The sequence below is a fragment of the Sturnira hondurensis genome, unplaced genomic scaffold (genome assembly GCF_014824575.4).
Source record: "Sturnira hondurensis isolate 20B ecotype Veracruz unplaced genomic scaffold, ASM1482457v3 Scaffold0006413, whole genome shotgun sequence".
NCBI lineage: Eukaryota > Metazoa > Chordata > Mammalia > Chiroptera > Phyllostomidae > Sturnira > Sturnira hondurensis.
In genome coordinates, this window is record NW_028079044.1 from 27,658,933 (window position 1) to 27,681,801 (window position 22,869).

Consider the following 22,869-nt stretch of genomic DNA (forward strand, 5'->3'; position numbering starts at 1 on the left):
CAGATCATCAGAGGTCTGAAAAGCTATGCTTTTCAACACATCTGTCCTACCCCAGAGGAGCATCGCCAGTGAAGGACACTTTGACCAAGATCACCCAAGTACCTACCACAGTGAGCCCCCCAAAGGAGGACTATCTGGGCCTAGAAGTCAGTACACAAGAGAAGGGGCCTGAAGTACTGAGTGCTACCTCCTGATGAGGAAGATCTAGGAAAACAAGGGCTTCAGAAGCAGGGAACAGTGTTACCTCTAGGCAGTGAGGGGGTTCGTGGGGGAGGTTAGGAGACCCTGGAAGGACGAAGCCATGAACAGGCACAGAGGGAAGGCCAACCTCGGCCTGCTCACTTTACCAAGGACCATTCTTCTTGGTGCTGGGAGCCATTGTAACTGTAATTTAAACAATTATAATTGAAGCAACTTCTGCTCGATCCCCAACCCCCTTTCTCGATTCCATGTTTCACAAAAGCAAAAGGAACTATTTCCAATTCCCAGTTCCCACTTGTCTCAGGTGCCACTGTCGTTTTGTGATCAGGAGCCTCTGAGCACGAGACCCAGAGGAGACCATTCAGATGGAGAAGAAAGGGCGGAGCAAAGTGAGGACAGGATGTGGGAGCAAGCAGGAGGGGCAGGAGGCATGCGGACATCGTTTCCATCCCAAATCTGGAGAGAAAAGGGCAAGCACCCCCCTTTGGAAATAAATCAGAGTTCATGTTACTCCAGGCAACTTCTAAGGGGGCATCAGCGCACATGAGAAGTTGCGCCTGGTATTATATCTCTGTAATGAGATGCACAGCAGGGCCTTTCAAGCGCTTAGTGTACTTGAATGTGCAAAAGTTCCACAGCTGGTCACAAGCTCCTAAACGCCACATGCCTCTTTCACTGGGACATGCCATGCTGCGCTGGGATTTCACAGGGCAGCCAGGCTTCCCCCAAATCCAGGGGCTCAAAGACTCTGGCAACTTGATCCACTCAAGAACAGAACCAATCTAGCCCTGGCTGGTGTAGCTCAGTGGATTGAGCGCGGGCCTGCGAACCAGATGATCACGGTTCAATTCCCAGTCAGGGCACATGCCTGGGTTGCAAACCGGTTCCTTGCAGGCTAACTACCAGCAGGGGATGCACAAAAGGCAACCATACATTGATGTTTCTCTCCCTCTCTCCTTCCCCTCTAAAAATAAATTTAAAAAATTAAAAAAAAAAGAACAGAACCAATCTTGTAAACAGCAGGATGCAAGGTATAGATAAGACGAGAAAGAAAACATGCAGCTTTTAAAAATCATTGCTTTGGAGAAGGCCAATGGGGTGGGAATACCGTCACCTCCAAGTATCATGGGACAGCAGAAGCTCAGAGAAGTGTGAAATCACAAGTCAGGTGGATTTACCACCATCCAGTCCACGCTGCCAACTCACCCCTTCGGGCATCAGGCTTGATTCCACCAACTTCTCCCCCAGTGTCATATGGTTGGGTTTTTTAAATTTGTTTTGTGTGTTTGTCTCTCCTTTCATGCACAACCACCAGTGTGTTCAAGGCTGTTGCAACTTCCCTAAGTCACATCTTTTTCCTGCTATGACCCCACAAACCATGCTGCTCCGCAGAACCATAGACCACAGTGTTTCCATCTCCCTGGGACTGAGTCATGTTCTTGCAGGGAGGATATATTCACATACTTGCACTGAGTCTTTGTAAATCCTTTATATGATCACTCGTGTCGGCAGATGTTGCGCAGCAAAAATCCAGCATCTTGTATCTTTCAGTCATCTTACCAACAATTGGGCACTGAGCATGTGCTCTCAACAGTGGCTTGGGGGTAACAGGAATGAACTGTCAGCTCCTGGCTTTGAGGACTGCAGAGCCCGAGTGGAAGAGAGAGACTCGGAAACAATGACGAGACGTGGTGAAGCTACCTTTCCCCCTCTGCCCTGTGGTGAAAACGTGCACCCCAGTAGGCTGCTTCCACAGCCAGAATGCCTCTGCAGGCCAACTGACCAGGGGATTAGGTACCTGTGGCTAAGCCAGCACAGATACCAGATGGACTTCACATTCTCGGAGGAGGTGAGGAGGTTCTCCTCCAACAAGGTCTCCTGCATCCGTCCCCACCCTCATCATTGCCTTGCTCTATGTACCTGTTCTCTGCCTCTGACCTCCAAACTGCCTTCCTTGGATTAATAATCCTTCCAAGCTCTCCATATTATTATTAATGGCACTCTTGTCATATATATTTACTGTATTTTCCACGAATGACCCATACTTTAGCTCATTGAATTTTTATAGCATCTTTGGGGTGGCTTTTGTTATCCTGATGTTATAGATGAAGAAAACTTGCCTCAGAATATTTTAGAAACTTGTACAAAGCCGCACAACTGACAAGTAAAAAAATTGAGAGTGGTACCCAGGTTGTGTGATAAGAAAGGTTCTTAAACAGTAAGTCAGCTGCCTCCGGAGGCACACGCAGTTGATTCTCTGCCGTGTTACTCTCACCATATGAGCAGCGATCAACATCTGTATTCTTTTAATAATCCCCAGGCAAAGTGGACCTGTGAGTGAGCAGAGTACGCGTCTACCTGTGTGGTGTGATTTAAGGGAGGCCGGACAAGGATAGGTTAAAAATAGCTCCACCATTGCCTATCATGGTGCCTGGAATTTCACCACTGGACGTACATTCCTTTGGACCTCAAAGTCTTTCTGGTCTTCAGGATTTGCTCCCTGAGAACACAACTGGCCCAGGAGGGGTCATACTCAGCTGACACCTCAATGAGGGCTGGGCCTTAGAGAATGAATCCCCAAGACATGCCTAAAAAGGAGCCTGGAACTCTGGGAATGGGCAGGTGGTCTTGAGAGTGGGGGGAGGTTCTAAAAAGAGGGGAGGATGTTTTGTTTGGTTCACCCCACCTCTGTGACCGCCAGCTCTGGGCAAGACAGGTGGGAGGTCTGTACTTCTCTTGACTTGAGAAAACACTCTTCAGAGCAGGTGTAAGAGGTGGAGGCATAAAGGAGGCAGCAGGCTCTCATCAAGTGCCAAGGACCACGAGCCCTGTGATGCCCTAAGAGACAAAAAGGCAGAATTCTTGACCTCAAAGAGCTTACAGTCCCTGTGGAGAAAAAAAATCAATAGCAAACAATGGGTGAGTAAGATAAGGCAGAAATGACCAAGCACAGAACACCTGTACGAGAGAAAACTCAGGAAAAGGAGAGCTCAGGGCGGGAGGAAAGAGGTGGTGTCAGCTCCCCCGGCGTCTACAGTGAATCAGCCAGTGAATGTCTGTCATGCCAAGAGAAGACCCCGGTGACCCCGACCTGGGGCCAGCACAACACTCCCAAGCAAGGAGATCCGATTTGGATTTCATCACCATGATGCAGAATAAGTGAACGCAGAATTTCAGTAACAGGTGAAAGCACCAGATGGATATATTCAGAGACATGGAAAATGCATCTCATGGAACCATTAGGCAAATCTAAACCCTCCAACTCTTTCTGTGGGAAAGAGATCTGATGACGACTACAGGCCATCAACCTTGAAAGGTCCCGAGACTTTCTGCTGGATTCCGCTTAGATAAAGAATCGCTTTATCCTGTGACCTTCCAGCAAATGCTCTTCCTCTGGGCTTTCACTTAATACTCCCTTCCTTCACAAGCAGGAAAGGTTACTTCTGTTTACTCTAACTTATGTTGTATTTTTTTAAAAGATCCCTTTATCTAATTCTTACAAAGAAAACAACTGTAAGAAAGAAAGCAAGCAAGCTTTGACCTTTATTTGCTAAATGAGTTATTTAACCAATAGCTACAGGTGATTATGTTCTCACTGCTCTGAATAAGCACCTTTTGTACCACTGGCATAAGAGAAACAAATGACTACAGCTCCAGGCTTAGTCTTGAGTGAGCAGAAAAATAAATAAACAAATACATATGTGCATGTGTGTGTGTGTATATTACATATAATATGCGAGAAGAGATCTGAAAAAGGTGAAGGGTGAGGAAGGAGGATCCACAAGAACTCCTTCCCTTTTTAATTGAATCGTTGCCGCATGTATTTCCTTTTAATTTCAACCTGGCTGCTAATGAGCTACGTTTCCACAACTGGCCTAGTCTCCTCAAGGTGACTGCATATCTGAGACAGAAACAACAAAGGTCTGTGGTTGGTAGTCACCGCCATGGAGATGCAGGGATACAACGGTCGCATTATCTAAACCAGCAATCGGGCGCAGGCGCTGTCGAACAAAGAATGCCTGTGCTCCATTTCCCGGTGCACACGGCAGCTTGGTTAATGCAGCTCCAGTGCCTGAAGGTTAGCGTTTCTGGGACATTCTGGTGTTCTAAGAACAATCGGGAAAAAATAACTCTTTGAGTTCATAGAAATCTGTGTGGTGATTACTGGAGCAAAACACCAATACCAGTATTTCTGTATTTAACATTTTATAAGAAAAGGATTCAGAATCCACAAAAAGAAATGGGTGAAAGTGAGCATTTAATATATTTTAAATAGAGAGATTCATCATCATCATATAAAATGCAAAAAAAAAATACAACCCAAACATTATCACCCTATAATAATTATTAGACAGAATTTTAAAACCTAAGTATTAAAAAAGTAAACAGCCCTGACTGGTGTAGCTCAGTGGATAGAGCGCGGGCCTGAGAACCAGGCGATCGTGGTTCGATTCCCAGTCAGGGCACATGCCTGGGTTGCAGGCCAGTTCCCAGCAGGGGACACACCAGAGGCAACCATACATTGATATTTCTCTCCCTCTCTCCTTCCCTTCCCCTCTAAAGATAAATAAATAAAATCTTTTAAAAAAAAGTAAACATTCTCAAGAATGAAAAAAAACACTCAGTCACGAGCCCTGGCAAGTGCAGCTCAGTTGGTTGGGGGATCATCCCGTGACTGAACGGTCGTGAGTTCGATTCCCAGTCAGGGCACAGGCCTATGTTGCCCATTTGATCCCGGACCAATACGTTTCTCTCTCACGTCAATGTTTCTCTCTGTCCCTCACTCCCTTCCTCTCTTTCTAAAAACAATGAAAATATGTCCTCAGGTGAGGAGTTAAGAAAAACTTATGTTATGAAAAGATAAAATAAGACTATTTTATTTAAACTTTTAAAAAGAAGCTTTTTAAAGTGTATGAATGTTATTGCCATTGAACTGAGAACACATTTTGGTGCAAATTTCTTCACTGCTAAAAAAAACCCCAAAACAAAACACTAGTCAGGACACTGCTGATGTCTTAATGCACTCTCTCCAAATATTTTTCCAACTTCTTCATCTTCAAATAATCAGAACTCATACTGGATAACTTTGAGGAATATTTTACATATAATTTTTGCTGTGAAAGGGGGAGAAGAGAGGGGCAGGGATGAAATAAATTTATTTACCTCAAGCCTTAGTTTGCCTGAAAGCAAGAAGCAAGCATTTTCTATTTGCCTTCCTCGTCTTCAGTTTGCTCATACATGGTGGTGATTCCAATGCCCCAGTGCCTGTGTCTGTTTCAAACCTCTCCTATTACAGCCGGCAGGCCCTTAATGACACTTAGTCAATCACACCCTCACGTAATCTCTCACATAATACCTTCCCCATGAGTGCAGGCACAACCCTGACTTGTTTCTAGCCCACAGAATACAGCCAAAAGGACTGTGGCTCCCTGAACAGGTCGCCTTGTGGAACAGCCCATCTTAGCAGGATGGGTAAGAGATTCCCCTGCTGGCCCGAAGCTGCCACATTGTAACGGGGCCTGTAAGAACCAAGTGGCCACATGGAAAGAAATGTGCACAGCACCTAGCAGATGAGAACTCCCCAGGTGACACCCAGCAAGAAAACAGGGGACCTCAGTCCTACAACCTCACCTGAATTCTGCCAACAACTACATATTCTTAGAAGGAAAAAAAAAAACACAATAAAACCCAAAATTCAGAGAGAAACACAGCCCAGCCAACATCTTGATGGCATCTTTGTGAGGATCCATCTAAAGCTGCACCCAGATTCCTGGTCCGTAGAAACTGTGGGGTAATATTTAATAACATGTCATTTCAGACCACTCGTTTGTGCTGGTTTGTAACGCTGCAATCTACAACGAATGCACACGTCATGCTCCACTTTGAACTCCAATGACAAGTATCCTTGCAGAGAGAACACTTGTGTTGGCAGTTGTTACAGTCTTCCTTCTTCGGAGGGCTGCAGAAATATCACAGACTGCTTTATAGATATGGACACCTTTATCCAAATCAAAACTTTTAATGCAGAATATAATTCTCCATGTATAAGTGTCAAACCATAAATGAGTTCAACAATTTTCAAAATACTATTATTTCACAGGTGCTTGAAAATTGGAGAGTGTACCTCCAAACCAGGTTTTAGAAAGTGTGTGCTTCATCATTTTTAAATAAACTTATGCTTTGCAAACAGATTTAGATTTAGAGAATTACTGTGAAGGCAGTGTAGCATTCCTGTATATTCCACACCCAGTTTCCACCATGAATAACATCTTACATTAGCATGGTACATTTTCGCAGTTAATGAACCAGTATCACTATCTTATTATCAACTGAACTCCATACTTTATTCATATTTCCTTATTTTTTTACCTAATGCCTTTTTTCTGTTCCAGGGTCTCGCCCAGGACCCCACACACCAACTAGTTATCATGTCACCTTAGGCTGTCACAGTTTCTCAGACTTCCTTTGTTTTTGGATGACCTGGAGAGGTTTGAGGACCACAGGCCAGGCCTGATTTATAGCATGTTCTTCTATTAGAATTTGTCTTATGTTTCTCTCTTCATTAGACTGCAGTTACGTGTTGCAGAAAGAAAGGCCACAGAGGCAAAGTGCCATTGTCATCACGTCATATGACACACACCTGCTGTCAGCACCACACTGCACTGCTGATGCCACCCTGGGTCACCTGGTTTGAGGTAGTATCTGTCAGCTAGCCTACGGTTAGGTACTCTTTCATTCCTCTCTTTCTGTTCTGTACTCTCTGAAAAAGAGTTACAATGTGTAGCCCCCATTGGGAGTTATGCTTTCCCTCCTAAAAACTAGAGTATTCCATGTGCATTATTTGGATTTCTGCATGGGAGAGTTCTCCAGTCTCCTCCACTATGTATCCAATCTTTTACTTATATCAGTATAGATACTTATCGTATACTTTGGGTTATATTCCAATACTAATTTATTTATTTTGTTGCTCAAATTGTTCCAGCTTCAGCCACTGGGGGCCCTTTCTATCCTTTTGACTCACATTGTGTCATGCTCACCAGTGTGAATATGCTATTGTGGTTTTTCCTTTAGCACTTCCTTACTTTCTAGCACTATATAAAATACTCCAGGCTCATTTCGCACATTTCTTGTCACAGCCTTAAATCAGCCATTTCTCCAAAGATCTCTGGTTCCTTTTATTAGGGAACAGTCATTGGAAGCCAAGACTTGGGTGGTAAGTTGTGTTTATTGTTACCGAAGTGTCTTTGCTTCTAGGCCAAACCAGTTTTTCAGTCTCTTAGTATGGGACCTTGGAGTGTCCCTGTACGCTTAATTTATTTTAATTTATTCAACAAACATTTTTTACCAACATTATTATGTGCCAGGCATTAATAAAACATTAAAAAGTATTAACTCATTTAATCCTTGTGGTAACTTTGTAACAAGAAGATAGGTCCTATTAGTAGCCCCCTTTTCTAGACAGAAACACAGAGGCCCTGCGAGGTTTGGGCATGTATACAAAATCGTGTAGCTGGTAAGTGGAAGGACCGGGATGGATGCCAAGCATCTCCAGATTTGGAGCACTAACCACCGTACCACATGGCCTCACAGTGGTGAGGACCTCACAAAGCATAAAATTGATGAATTAATTAATCTACCTACTTATTCTCTAGCTACTATCTATTATGTGCTCATTAGGTGCCAAACTGTCTGCTAGATGTTAATTACTGCTCAGTGCAATTTAAGATATTTCTTGGGCTGTGTCTCACTTAAAATAAAGGAAGAAGCTGTGGTAATGGGCTCTTGAGAGGAGCTGTAAGCTGCCTGGGATGCAGCTGGTGTCCACATGGTGACAGAAGATGAGGAGAACTAGTGGGGTGATCACACTGTGAAGTCTAAAAATGTCCAACCATTGTCTCATACACGTGAAATGAACCTAACCAACATAAAATTGTATACTAACTACACTAAAATAAAAAATAAATTAATGAAATTTAAAATAACAACTATTCCACTTTGTGGCTGCAAGTATACTTTATTATGCTACAGGGTGGTGGGTGGTGCCTTATTTATTTTATTTATTTCCATTCTATCACTATCCTTTCCACAAATTTTAAAGAGGGGCTTTAATATCTTGTCCTATCTAAGAAACTCCCATTCATTGTGCTACTACTCACTGATAAAATATTTGAATGAAATTCCCTCTCGTGAAAACCACTGAACAAAACTGCAATTTCCATGGACAGTTGATGAAAGAAAAATTAAAACGTACACTTACTTTTGACTGTCACCAGTGAGTCGTTCCAAGAGATGGAAGTTGAGATGATCTAAAAGAAAACAGACAAAATACCCCTGCTGAATGCAAATATATTAGTGGACTGTTTCCAAGGTTGTCATCCCACCTGTTTTAGTGGCTGTAGTTGTCAGTAACACCTTTGGGAAAGGTCGGGTAGAGACAGGGCTCTGCAGAAAGGACTTAAGCAGGAAGACTTCTTTTGATATTTATAAAACTCATCTACTATGTTTACTGACTTCTTGTTGGCATTTATAAACTCCGGGGAATAGGATGCAGATTCAGGGAGAGGGTCACTCAAGAACATGGGCCTTCATATGTCGGTTCAGAGCAAGTACCAAATGAACTGCCTTCAACATGAACCAAAGCCCAGGGACACTCCAAAAAAGAATTAGCAGACAGAGTGCCGTAATGCAACAACAAGAAATCACAGTAACGTGGGTCAATGAATGGAAACAGTGCACTGGTTTGATCCATAGGTCAGAAGAAAGGGGTGATCGAAGGGGTGGGCCTGTGAGAAGCCTCCCCTGCGTCTGACTGAGCAGGCTGCCAGGAAGGGGTGTGATCTCTTCAACTGCATGGTCAGTGCATGTGGCGAGGAAAATGGTCTCTCAGATTTTGTGTCTGGCATTCATAACCTCTCTTCGAGAAAAGGGCATTTTGGTACCTCTGGGAGTGCCAGTCTAGACAATCTAATTAGTTTATCCAATACAATTTCAAAACCATCACCAGGGTCAAAGCCCTCTTGGAAAATTTGTCTCAAAAAAAATCTCAATTCATATCATTGAATGCTTGAATTCTTAAATAACAGAGTGTCATTTTTACTAGGAAGAAAATACCAAGAAAATGCACAATTTTTAGGTTTTTAAATATCCTCTCTTTTTTTATTAACAAAAGTCAACAGTAACGACTCAAGAAGAAAAGGTGTTTCACCTGACGTGTCAGAAAAAAATGCAACCTTCTTCCAATTTGTGGGTATTTGTCAATGTACCAGTCATTGCAAAATGCATCTCAGTCAACACACCAAGGATTCATCTTCTTCTACGCATTTAATAGAGAACTGAACACAGTTACAGCAGAACTAGCAACTTGACCAAAAGTTAAGAAATTCGTCCCTTTGCACGTAGACTAGAAGCACTATATTTCAACGATAAGAAGCTCAGGCAAGTTATTTAACCTCTGGGTGTTCCACACATGAGTTAGGATCGTGTTTTTAGTCATATAAGAAATATAAGAAATTCAGCAATATAAGAATTCTAATCTAAGATGTATTCCTATCTTTTGTTACTCATAATAGCCTGTACATTTTAATAATATAGATATTTAGAAGAGATTTTGGCTTAATAAAATGTAATCTTTCTAAGCATTATTTTTTTAGCTGAAAAATGATTTTTGTATTTTCCTCTACCTCATAGCTACTTTGTTGACATACAAACATCTTACAACTTGAAAAATGATATTTTAGGTTTTTTCCTTGTTAGTATATGGAATCAAGTCAAAGTGAATTCCAAGTACTTTGCATTTTAAAGTGTATACAGTTAGCTCATTTTCAGATTTCACTGGAAAGAAAAAACAAGCAAGTAGGTGCTTGGTTGCAGTAGCAAGGTGAATACATGAGCAATGACTAGAGCTGACCCAACACAGGACCCCAAAGGCTTTCTCTGGTGCCTGAGTGGACAGGCCAGTGAAGACCAAGCTTGTTAAACGGCGTCTCGGGTGGGCTGGTGAGGCCAGGGGAGAAGGACATCACACAAGAGGGACTAAAGCTCTGTCTGCTCTCTATGCCATTGGGCAGGTGTCACTGATCTGCTCACAGGGGAACATTGAGACAACCTATCTTGCCTATTTTTTCTCAGAGATTGATAATCAAACGATGGAGGTGGACTGGGAGGGCCATGGCAGGTACGAATGCAGGTATAAATAATGGACAGTGCATAGGCTGTTCTCTATACAGGGTGGGCAGAAGTAGGTTTACAGTTGTGAGTATGTGAAACAAAGTTCATTCTTCCACTATTATTTATGAATTATTGTATTATTTATTTGTACAATTGTAAGCCTACTTTTGCCCACCCCATAGTGTAGCTGCTTGCCTTGAAACATATACATAAGAGAATTTTTGAAGGTTTTGTGTGTATCTCAACAGTTTAAATAATCATTTCAGGGGGACAGGGGATAGGGTAGAAAGAGCCCAGGGGTGAAGGTGAGGACTTCTGGGTCTAATCCAAGCCCAGCCAGCAGGTGGCAGCGCCCTGACTCTGGAGCAGTCGCCATCACTTACTGCAGGCACAGACAGGGTGGGTAACAGTCTTCACACCCTTTCCCACCTCCATTTCAAGTTGACCTTGACTTTTCCCTGACAATCTCTCTCGGGAAGTTTATGATTTCTGAACAAACAAATAAACACAGCGGGGCAAATTTGCTTTTTCAGAAGCCTAAAGTGAATACTTTTTAAAGGGTGGTAGTGCTTAAAATCATTACTATATTTTGGTTGTTTGCATGTAGACATTTCAAGGTTTATGATAAGAAAGTCTGAACACACTTGGATAGACACTGCTTGGAAAAGTATTAAGTGTTATATGAAGATACCGCAGCGCTGCTTAACCAACCACTGTCCCTGACCGCTGTCAGTCGGCCGCACCGTCCATTCAGGCTCATGAGCAATGAAATGGTTTCTAGTCTCAGTGCTGGCTGGTATCTATCATTTTGCCCAAACACGGCATTTTCACTGAGCAAGTACGTGTAACTACAACTCTATGGTTCTTTACGTTTCATTTTAATTTGATGTAATAAGTCTGATGATTGAATCTCAGAGAAAATCCAACCCTAACTTTCCTCAGGAAGTGGAAAAGTCTTAACTATTTGTTCATCTGGGGAAAAAATGTCCCCTGCTCCAAAACACAATGAAACTGGAAACAGATGATATCCATCCTCCCGGGGCACTAAGCTGACCGTTTGGGAGTGCGGCCGCCGCGGGGAACCCCGAGAGCTGCACTGAGGGCGGTCCCCTCACTGGTCGGAGGGAACATCAGGGCTGAAGCTGGAGCAGAGGCCACATGTAAACGCTGCGCCATCAACACGGCTCTAATTCACACACATATTTAATAAAAGCCACCAAAAGCATTCCATGTCCTGGTTTCTGCTTTCAGACTCAGTACCTGAGTGAGGATTCATCTAGCTCTCTCCTGGTCAGTCAACAGGGGCAGAGAGTGCGGAGGGAGCAGGTTAAATAGACTCCCCACTTCTTTTAAGGAGCTGCTGCCCTTGCCCCTGTTACTCAGAGCGCAGCCTCCTGGGCTGGGCTGTCATGGGCTTCCTTCAGAAGCTGCCACGCATTCTGTGGCCGTGGTTCTGTGACTCAGGTTGTGAGGGGTGCATATTTTCCTCACTTCTTTCTCAGAGCTGGTGTTAAATGCAGAAAGTATGTTATGACAAAATAAAAACAGTAACTCAAAGAAACCAACTGGATCCCAGAGAAGAGAAATTGGCTAAATAGGAGTTAAGGGTCTCATTTCACCATCGGTCAGTCAACAACATTCACAGAGAGCCTACAAGGGCAGAGCCTACGTGGAATTCTCCCCTCTGTCCAGGCCACCTGCAGGGTCCCACGTGGGAGAATGGCTGCCTGGCTCAGAAGCAGCCAAGGACCGGCACCCAGCAGCCACGTCATACGGGCTGTGTTTACTCATTCATTGAACACGCACTTACTCAGCATCCCCCGTGAGGCAGGGGTGAGGATGAGCAATGAATGACACGATTCCCCTTTCCGGTGCTCACTCTTAGAGGGAGGGAGGGAGGCAGCCAGTCATTATGACAGACAAGTAAACAAAGTGATCGAATGTGAACGGCTGACCCAGGGATGTAACGAACAGCGCAGGGAATACAGTCAGTAATACCATAATAACTGTGTATAACAGATGGTTCCTAAACTTACTGTGGTGATCGCTTATGTACATGTGGAAACACCGTGTTACACACCTGAACCTAATATAATAATTGCATTTCAACTATAATTAAAAATAGATTTTCATGTGTCCTTTATATTCGTTCATGTGAGTCCATGGACAATAACTAAGGTGGAGGGCGGAAATGGGATGGAGGTGGGGATCACTGGGGGGGCGAAGCAGGGCTGGGAATATAAGACAGAAAACTGTACTTGAACAAGAATTAAATTTAAATAATAAAAATAAATAAAAAATAAAAATAGATTTTCAAAGCACATGAACAGAATCATAGACTCACGCAAACATGAATACCCTATCTAAGCACTCCACACTCTTTTTTTTCATGTCTTACAGTTTTCCGCATCAGCACTCGGTCATTAGCACTATTACCACTGGACGCCGTGTATTTGTTTGTGAATGTGTGGTTGCCTGTCTCCCCCGTAGGAAGTAAGGGCTTCAAGACACGGGGCTTCTCTGGTTCAGTGGGGCAAACCAGCCCCAGGACAGAACACCACACCTATTCACTGCTCAATAAATACTTGTTGACTAAATCAGTGTATGAGTCGATAAACATTACAGAATTCATTTTAAAAACGGAGTGATGATCTAGAAAGATGGGAGGGAATGATGTTGGGTTATTACAAAAGGCAGTTAAATTTTGACAAAGGAGAAGCTGAAAAGTCAGTTGAGAGCGATTTGCTGGCAGGACCTCAGGAATATCTGGCATTAGGTGTGTGGCGCCCAGGTAGTTTTGTCTGCTTAGCATCCTGTACTCAAAGCCATGCTCTTTGTGGCTTTGGAAGGGCAGCTGGCCCCGGACATGTGCTGCCTCGACCACGGGGCCCAAACCCAGGCCGGGCTGCTGGTTCCTCTCCAGGCACTTAAACCCCGAGCCATTGTGCTCTCAGGAGTGACCTACCCCACAAAAGGATGGCTCACACGTTCTTGCTTCTGAGCCCCCAGCTGTCCTGGTTTCCATTTTCCCCAAGTCCTTTCTGGTCAGCTCTTCCTTCCATTTGTTAAACTATTAACATGCCTCCAATAAATACTATTTTTTTCTGGCTCCAGGAGACTCAGTTTATTTCTGTTGATTACATCCAAAGCTCTCTAGGACCATAGGGGCTGATTAAAAGATGAATGTGGTTTGGAAGGACTCGCAAGAAAGCATTTTCACTGAACACCAACCAGGGGCAGGCACTGAGCTAAGCTCTTCAGAGGAGTCGTCCACTTCAATCAGCAGAACCATCTCTGAGTGCCCACTCACACCGAGGCCGATAGGAGGTGAGCAGCATGTCCAGCGCTCCCATTCCACCAGGGGCAGGGCCACCCTCTGGCTCCGGAGACCAGAGTCTCAACAACTTCTCCACACTGGGAAACTCGAGTTTCAAACTCCAGGGTGTGGCCAATACCGGGGAATAACTGGCATCGTGACCGGGTCAGGTAAGGTTGGGGGGAGGGATGGGGGCGTTGGGTGCTTAGGGAACAGGAGAGTTAAGGGCAGCAGCACCGGTTCCCATGGTCATGATCCAGCTGCTCTTCCCGAGTTTCAAAATGTGTTATGGATTCTGCTTTTTTTTTTCTATGCCATGCAGGGAAATCACAACGGTCGGTTTCCCACTGAGAACTGCTAAAACCAGCACCGCCTGGAACAGGTGGCTCCAAAGCCTCTGTTCACACAACAGATACTGGCCCTGTTCTCCCCTCCAGGTTCCCCGTTCAGCCTCAGGACGGCCGGCTCGCCGTCACCACCCACCGAGGGCCAGACCCCAGGCAGCTTATTTAGCCACCAGCCTTGGTCCCTGCCCTGCCCTCCTCTGTCACCCACCCAAGCTCCTCCTCCCACCTCATTTATCTTTTCACCAATGTATGTGTTATCAATTATTCAGAAAATATGTGAGGGCCTGAATGTGCCAGGCTCTGGGCTCGACACAAGGAGTCCCTGCAGATCAGACCAGCTAAGCCCCTGCCTCACGGAGCATCGGATCCAGAGTGGGGACAGACGCAAAACGAGGGAACATGCGCATCAATGTATCAAGGGCGCCTTGTCGTGAGTGTGGTGGCGGAGAAGCTGCATCCAAGATGAAGCCTGACTGAGAAGGATCTCCGCCGAAGGAAGACTCTGAGGAAGTGTCTTCTAAGCTGAGAAGTGAAAGGTGAGAAGGAGCCAACCTGGCCAAGGGTTCGAGGAGAACAGTGGAAGCAGAGGAAAGAGCCACACAAGGGTGGGGAGACAGGAAAGGATGGGAGCAGGGAGCGCAGCGGAGAGCAGTGGGGATGAGCCAAGTATGGTGGGCAGGGCTTGGTGGGAGTCCGGACTTTATTCTGAGTGCAGCTTGCTCTCCTATTACTCCCGTAAGAGAACATCAAAGAAAATGAACTTAAAAAACAAGGAGGAAAATATTTTCATCCATATTCTCATGTCTACTGAATTCGGAAGCAGCCGACAGTGCTCTACGCTTGCAAGACTGGAATCTATCGGTCAGGGCTGCAGTTTGAATGACAAGCCAGGAATCCACTTAAAAACGATCCTACAAAAAGCCTCACATGGCAAGTCTCGTTTTTTCAGTCCTTAACAGAAACCAATTTAAAAATGGACCATCTCTCCGACATCTGATGAGGGGAGATGAGGACGCTCAGTACGAACATGAGGAAGACGGAGCTCAGAGACTCCATGACAAGTCAGGTTCGCCTGACCCCAGAACTTGGTCCCAGCCATGAGGCGCGCTCTTCCTGACCCCCATCCGTTTAATAAAACCCCATCTGGTTTGGTGGGCAGTCCCGAAGGATGGTGCGTGCCGGAGGAGTAGGCCTCCTGGACCACAGAGACCCTTTAAAAACTAAAGCTTTAAAATATGTGCCCCCATTGATGAGAACTTTTCAAATGTTCTGCCCTTGATATACCAAAGTCCGTATTAAGCATTGCAAACACGAGTGACTCCATGAGGCTGAGAGACCTACAGCCAACATCATACTCAATAGGCAAAAACTAAAATCTTTTCCACTAAGATCAGGTACAAGACAAGGCTGTCCACTTTTACCACTTCTATTCAATATAATATTGGAAGTTCCAGCCACAGAGATCAGACAAGAAAAGGAAATAAAAGGCATCCAAATCGGAAAGGAGGAAACAAAACTAGCATTGTTTACAGATGACATGATAGTACATGGAAAATCCTATAGACTCTACCAAAAAAACTGCTCGAACTAATAAACAAATTTGGCAAAACAGCGGGATACAAAGTCAATATCCAGAAATCAAAGGCATTTTTGTATACCAACAATGAAACAGCAGAAGCAGAAATCAAGAAAAAAATCCCATTTGATACAGCAAAAACAAAAATAAAATATCTGGGAACAAACCTAACCAAGGAGGTAAAAGACCTGCACGCAGAAAACTACACAACACTGAAGAAAGAAATCAAGGAAGACACAAATAAATGGAAACATATACCGTGTTCATGGATTGGAAGAATTAACATCATCAAAATGTCCATCCTACCCAAAGCAATCTACAGATTCAATGCAATACCTATTAAAGTACCAATGGCATATTTTACAGACATAGAACAAACACTTCAAAAATTTATATGGAACCATAAAAGACCCCGAATAGCAGCTGCAATTTTGAGAAAGAAGAACAAAGTAGGAGGGATCACAATACCTGATATCAAACTGTATTACAAGGCCACTGTAATCAAAACAGCCTGGTACTGGCATAAAAACAGGCACATAGACCAATGGAATAGAACAGAGAGCCCAGAAATAAACCCAACTCTCTACAGTCAATTAATATTCGACAAAGGGGGCAATAACATAAAATGGAGTAAAGATAGCCTCTTCAACAAATGGTGTTGGGAGAACTGGACAGCTACATGCAAAAAAATGAAACTTGAGCACCAACTTACACCATACACCAAAATAAATTCAAGGTGGATAAAAGACTTAAATATAAGCCGTGAAACCATTAAAACCCTAGAGGAGAGCCTTGGCAAGAAAATCTCAGATATTCCACGCAGCAATATTTTTACTGATACGTCCCCTAGAGCAAGGAACATAAAGGAAAGAATAAACAAATGGGATCTCATCAAAATTAAAAGCTTCTGCATGGCTAAGGAAAACAGTATCAAGATACAAAGAGAAGCAACAGCTTGGGAAAACATATTTGCCAATGATACCTCAGATAAGGGTTTAATCTCCAAAATATACAAAGAACTCATTCGGCTCCACTCAAAGAAGACAAGCAACCCAATCAAAAAATGGGCAGAGGACTTGAACAGACATTTCTCCAAGGAGGACATACAGAGAATCCAGAGACACATGAAAAGATGCTCGATATCACTAGCTATCAGAGAGATGCAAATTAAAACCGCAATGAGATACCACTTAACACCAGTCAGATTGGCTATCATAAACAAAGAAACAAACAACAAGTGCTGGAGAGGTTGTGGGGAAAAGGGGACTCTAGTTCACTGTTGGTGGGATTGCAGACTGGTACAACCACTATGGAAAACAGTATGGAATTTTCTAAGAAAACTAAAAATGAACGTACCTTTTGACCCAGCAATTCCACTCTTGGGAGTATATCCTAAGAACCCTGAAACACCAATCCAAAAGAACCTATGCACCCCGATGTTCATAGCAGCACAATTCACGATAGCCAAGAGTTGGAAGCAACCTAGATGCCCATCAGTAAATGACTGGATCAAAAAGCTATGGTACTTTTACACAATGGAATTCTATGCTGCAGAAAGGAAGAAGGAGCTCCTCCTTTTTGCAGCATCATGGATGGAACTGGAAAGCATTATGCTGAGCGAAATAAGCCAGGCGGTGAAAGACAAATACCATATGATATCACCGTTAACAGGGATCTAAACAACAAAACAAACAAGCAAGCAAAATATGACCAAAGACACTGAAATACAGAACAGGCTGACGGGGTCCAGAGAGGAGAGGGGATAGACTCATAGGGGAAAAGGGGAAGGACTCACATGAACAAGTATAAAGGACACATGGACAATAACTAAGGGTGGGGGGTGGAAATGGGAGGGAGGTGGGGAGCACTGGGGGGGGGCAGGGCTGGGAATATAAGACAGAAATCTGTACTTGAACAAGAATTAAATTTAGAAAAAAAGAAGAAGGAGGTGAAGGAAGGAAGGAAGGAAGGAAAGAAGGAAGGAAGGAAGGAAGGAAGGAAGGAAGGAAGGAAGGAAGGAAGGAAGGAAGGAAGGAAAGAAGGAGAGAAGGAAGGAGAGTTTTCTCTGGGGATGGAAGGGCAATTGCAGGTTTATAGTGTCTGAGCTTATAACAATTAGAGGCTCCTTTTAAAAAAGTACAAATTATGAATACAAAATTAAATATAAATGTGAATATTTTTAGAATGGGAAAAGTAATTATAGATATTAAATATTTTAATGAAAAAATTGCTTAGCATAATAACATTTTATTAACTACCAGATACATATATACCTGGAAATGACTGGAAATAAAATAAATCTGTCTTATGAAACCCGAACAAAAATGTGTCCCCAACTCACCTCCCCCTGAGACTGGTCCCCAAAATGCCTCTGGCTACTCCAACTGCCTCACCTGCTCTACATTGGCGGGGCTGTGGTAGAAGCCCACAAGCCACCTTGAACTGAGGACTATACATCTTAATTCAGAAACTCTACCAGAGAATTACCAAGGAAGAGAGTGGGGCAGCAGCCACAGTAGGCAGAAATAGTGCTCTTAACCAACTGTACTCAAAATCCTTTTCTTCTGAAAAATCTTACAAAACGTATGGCCATGTGGGCCTAATGCTCGGGTGCCTTAAGCTCCCAAGCTCTCAGTGGACCTGGCCTGTGCTTCCCCTTCCAAGTCTGTCCTGTCCTCACCGTCAGAGCCCTCTTCCTCCCACCTCACCCCAACAGGAAGCAGAAGAGGGTCCAGGCTCTTTGTCTAGTAAGTCAGGAGAACTCGGGTCTCCTGATCCGGACCCATCAAAATGTGCTGCCTTCCCCAGGGAACACAGGGAAGCTGTGCAGCAGGATGAATGAGCAGCACCGGAGCCGCTGCAGCTGTACGGAGCCGTGGCTCTGCATCATCTCCTTCCGACAGCAATCAAAATAGTGGAGTCTAGATCACCCCCCAAATCCATTGGTGTGTGTGTGTATGTGTGTGTCTGTGTGTGTGTGTGTGGTGGAGGGGGTGGGGATGCTCTGCAGCCAGTACACTAAGTACCTGGGCCATGACTCCGACTTTCTCTATCCCAGGAAGTGGTGGCATTGCTGTCTTGTAGCCCTTACTTGCTTCTACTGCAAACCTTGTACAGCTCATTTTGGGGAGTGGGGGAAGGTTCACCAGTGACTTTGCCTTCTGAACTAGAAGCTCCTTATTAGTGTCATGTAATCAGGAGGAGAAGGCTGTGTCCCAGCTCTGCCGTTTCTGTCACTGCTAAGCCGGAGGCCAGCCTGGTCTGCACCCTGGACCATTCCACCCACTTCATGGGCCGAGGGGTGAGCCAGCCTATAGCAGATTAAGTACCAATTATCTCCATTCCAAGGATCAGTGAACCAGAGAATGTTCACCCCAAGACAAAAAGGCCGTTTGCTGCCAAAGAGCAACTTGAACTTTACAAAAGAACCTGATGGGATGACCCAGAGCAACTCACTTATCTTTGGTCTGGGAAACCAATAGAGGCCTCCAGTGGGTGAGGCTGAGCCTGTGCTCTAGGCTGGCGGGGCTGTGGCGGAAGCCAGCAAGGCACCCTGAACAGCACAGTGTGCTCCTGAAGTCAGAAACTCTACCAGGGAATTATCAAAGACGGGAGAGGAGCAGCAGGAAGAAATCTGGAGCGAAACACATGCTCGACTTTATGTCCTGAGCTGTGAACTAGTCACAGACATGATTTAGCAAGAAATATGAACATCTGTGACTTAATCTAGTAACCAATGCCTTGAGTGACAATTAATAACCCCTTCCTACTCCTTTTTTCTTTCTTTTTTTTCCAGTTGTCTTTTCATTTGCCTTTTTGTACACCCACTACTGTCATTCATGAGTACCATGCGAGCACTTCACGTACAGTTCCTCTTCTACTTCACATTATGGCCCCCAAAAGGAGAAATTGTTGTTCTTATTTTACACTTGAACAAACAGAGGCTTGGGGAGGTGACAGCTGTATACACGGGGTGCGACCCCACATCTGGTGCACTCCCAGCTCAGGTCGGTTCCACTGGAAGCACTTGGCACCTTCCTCCTGATGAACAGATGGCCGTCAGAGGGTCCTCACCACACACTGCGCGTCACTGGAGAAGAGACTTTTCCACAAGCCTTGCCCTTGGCACCTGCACCACATCCTGCTGCCCCTGCGGTCTTGGCCCCATGGGATCTTCCTGAGATGGCTGAGTACAAACCATCCTCTATTAGCACCAGCGTGGGGTGGGGGAAGGGGACTGGGGGAGGGGGCTGTGTCCCTCTCTCTGCAGCCAGGACATCAAATGCCTTGGTCATTACTTCAACTTTTTATAGTAAAAAGGGGGAGTGCAGAGGAGGGCAGAAGGAATACGGACGTCTATAGGGCTGGCAGTGCCCGGTCAGTGGAGCTCCCAGGAGTCTCCCAACTTTCTGCCTCTAGGCCTCTCTCTCCAATGTGGCGGGGCCTAGAGTCTACAGGTGCAGCCAGGAAGGACAGGGGGAAGGTCCCCATCCCCAGGGATGGTCCTCGGCCCTTGAAGAGTGGGAGCCGACAATAAAAGGCCCTGCCACCCCCAAGACACAAGTCTGAGAGACATCTGAAAGTAAACATAAACATAAACACACCCCATAAACATATCAAATCCCTGCTTCAAAATTGCTTCTGGGGAGAAACCGAACAAAGACATCTTCCAGTGCCCCTTTGATTCCATTCGCCCTGCCAGCAGCCCTTCTGCTTCAGGGCACATGTGTTTCACATGGCTGTCGAGCTCCTCAAATGAAGGACTTTCTCTCCATTTCTTAAATTACCCAGTTATTTCCCTTAACCACAGCTCCCTTTAAAGAAAAGATATATGTGGGGGGGGGGAGCAAGCTATAAATAACTCTCTCTTCCTTTGCTCAGAGTCCTAAGGCCCGGTCTCAATGCCCCCATTAACAGGAGAGCTCATCCGAGCGGCCAACACGCACACGCCCTCGCTTTGTTAGGGCGGGAGCAGACAGTGAGTACAGTGTAATAAAGTAAAACTTAAATCATGATGATCTAAGAGTTAATTAATTAGAGAATATTATTTTGCTGTCAGATATTTGGGCATAAATCAGAGGCAGTTCATATAAATAACTTTAAGGTTTATCACTTTTATACACACAAAAAGCCTATCTAGAATTTTTTCCTTGGCATTATTAGTTTTTTGTTACCTAGAAGAATCACAAATAGCAACAGTTTTTCTTCCACAACACACATACCCCTTGACCCTCATACAGATTAAAAATCAAAGATTCTAGATTTCCTTCAACTACAAGCCTTGTGTCCTCCCAACTAACCCGGGGCTACTGTTGTGGGCAGACTAGTAGCCCCTCAAGTGTGGCCACACCCTCATCCCCAGAACCTATTAATGTTACCTTATATGGCAAGAGACACATTGTCAATGTGATTAAATTAAGGGTCTTGAGATGGAGAGATTGACCTGGATTATCCTGATGGGTCCAATGTAATCATAAGGGTCCTTTAAGAGGGGGGCAGGAGGGTGTTAGGGAAGTGGTAGAAGCAGAGACTGGAGTGATGACCCAGAAGCCAAAGAATGCAGGCGGCCTCTGGAAGCTGAAAATGGCAAGGAAATGGATTCTGCCCTCGCGCCTCCAGAAGGAACCAGCCCTGCTGACACTCTGACTTTGGCCAGTGGAGCTGATATTAAATACTTTGATCTGCAGACCTGTTAGAGAATAAATCTGTGTTGTTTTAAGTCTTTGAGTTTGCAGTATTTCGTTATAAAAGTCATAGAAAACTGATACAACCACCTTCTCGTCTTGCCAGTTATTTTCCCTGCTGACCTCACCAGCACCCCACTTTGCTCCCCTTCCCCAGTCCACACACTACATCTAAATGAGGGATGTTGGGTTAGCTCCCTCCTCACCAGCCCTGAATGTCATGTCTTGGGTACTGGAGACATCAAGGCAACAGAAACTTTGTACAAGAGGACAAGAGGTGATGCATGTAGGGATAGGATGTGCAGAAGCAACCAGCTTTCTGGAGCAGTAGGGCCTCCAGAAAAGGATTTGGGAGTCATCAGCACATAGGTAGTGGTTGAAATCAAACCATAGCTAAACCACCTAAATATATGATAGTGACCTTGGTTGAGAACTAGGAAGTGGATCAAGGGGATTTAGCTTGCAAATGATAGGCCTAGATCCATAGGCAGAGACCCATAAAAAGTTAACAAGGGTAAATGTGACCTAGAGTATAATTCCTAAAATTATTTCTTGAACTAAAACACAATTCTCAGCCTGATGATGAAAAGGATTGTGTGTGATTCAAAGAAAATCAAGGCTCAAAGAAAGCTCTTTGAGTTCTGTATTAGGCACAAGGATACCAAAGTAGTTCTAGTTCCTACCCTTAAGGCTGTCACAGATAATTTCATTATAATGTAATGCATGGTAGGATAATGGTGGCAACAAGTGTACTCTGCGGGGACAGCTGATTGTTGGGGGACAGCTAATGGTTGGTGAAATTAAGGACTGAAGACAACCTTGCTGGAGGAAGTAATAACTAAAATGAGTTTTGAAGGTTGAGTAGGAGAGGAAAGAAAGGCAGGTATTCAAGGCCAAGGAAATAGCACAGTTGCGGGAGTGTTTAAGCAAATAGGATGGATGGATTCCTGCAAAAGATTATGTATGGTGAGAAAAAGAGAGAAGCAAAAACAGAGCCCAGGAGAGGAGTAAGGATTAAAGAGAAGGCAAGGAAAAAAATGCCTACAATCAGTCCAAAAAGGAAAAGAGGAACAGAAGAGAGGTCTAGAGAAATTGGCATCGTGGAAGGAGGGAGTTGAGGAAACATCCCTTCAAAAGGGACGAGAGGAGCCATGAGTGAATTTCCTCAGAGCACTTCTATTAGATTATGAAGGTAAAAGCCAGGCTGAGAAGAGCTGAGAAGTAAATGGAAGTAAAGAAAGGGAGGCAGCATGTGGAGACGCACTTTCAAGTATCTTGGTTGAGAAGGGAATGAGAACTATGCCTACTTGTCAGGTTTTTAAAGTCTGGAGACAAAAATAGGCTTTACAAGCTGTCACGAACAAGAAGAGGTAAGATTTAAACACACAATGGGAAGATAAGCAATGCCTTGGACCATGCCCCTCAGACCAGGCACAGCTGAAGTGAGTGGAAATGTCACTGCAAGAACAGTGGGGCAAGCTGGCTGGGAAGAAAAAAATTTTAAGGTAAGAGATTATATATAAAAAACTTGTTGAAAAAGTCTCAAATTAAAGATCCCAAGAAGAATAAAGGAGATCT

At 44.4% G+C, this 22,869-nt stretch overlaps 1 protein-coding gene across 1 annotated transcript in view; it reads right to left on the bottom strand.

Annotated features, from left to right (window-relative positions):
• NCALD (neurocalcin delta) overlaps positions 1 to 8,507 on the bottom strand; it is a 155,867-nt gene extending 147,360 nt beyond the window's left edge. The window contains exon 1 of the mRNA XM_037048302.1: positions 8,459 to 8,507. The gene's annotated coding sequence lies outside the window, so the exon portion shown is untranslated. The remainder of the gene's footprint in view (positions 1 to 8,458) is intronic.
• Positions 8,508 to 22,869: the final 14,362 nt, after the last annotated feature.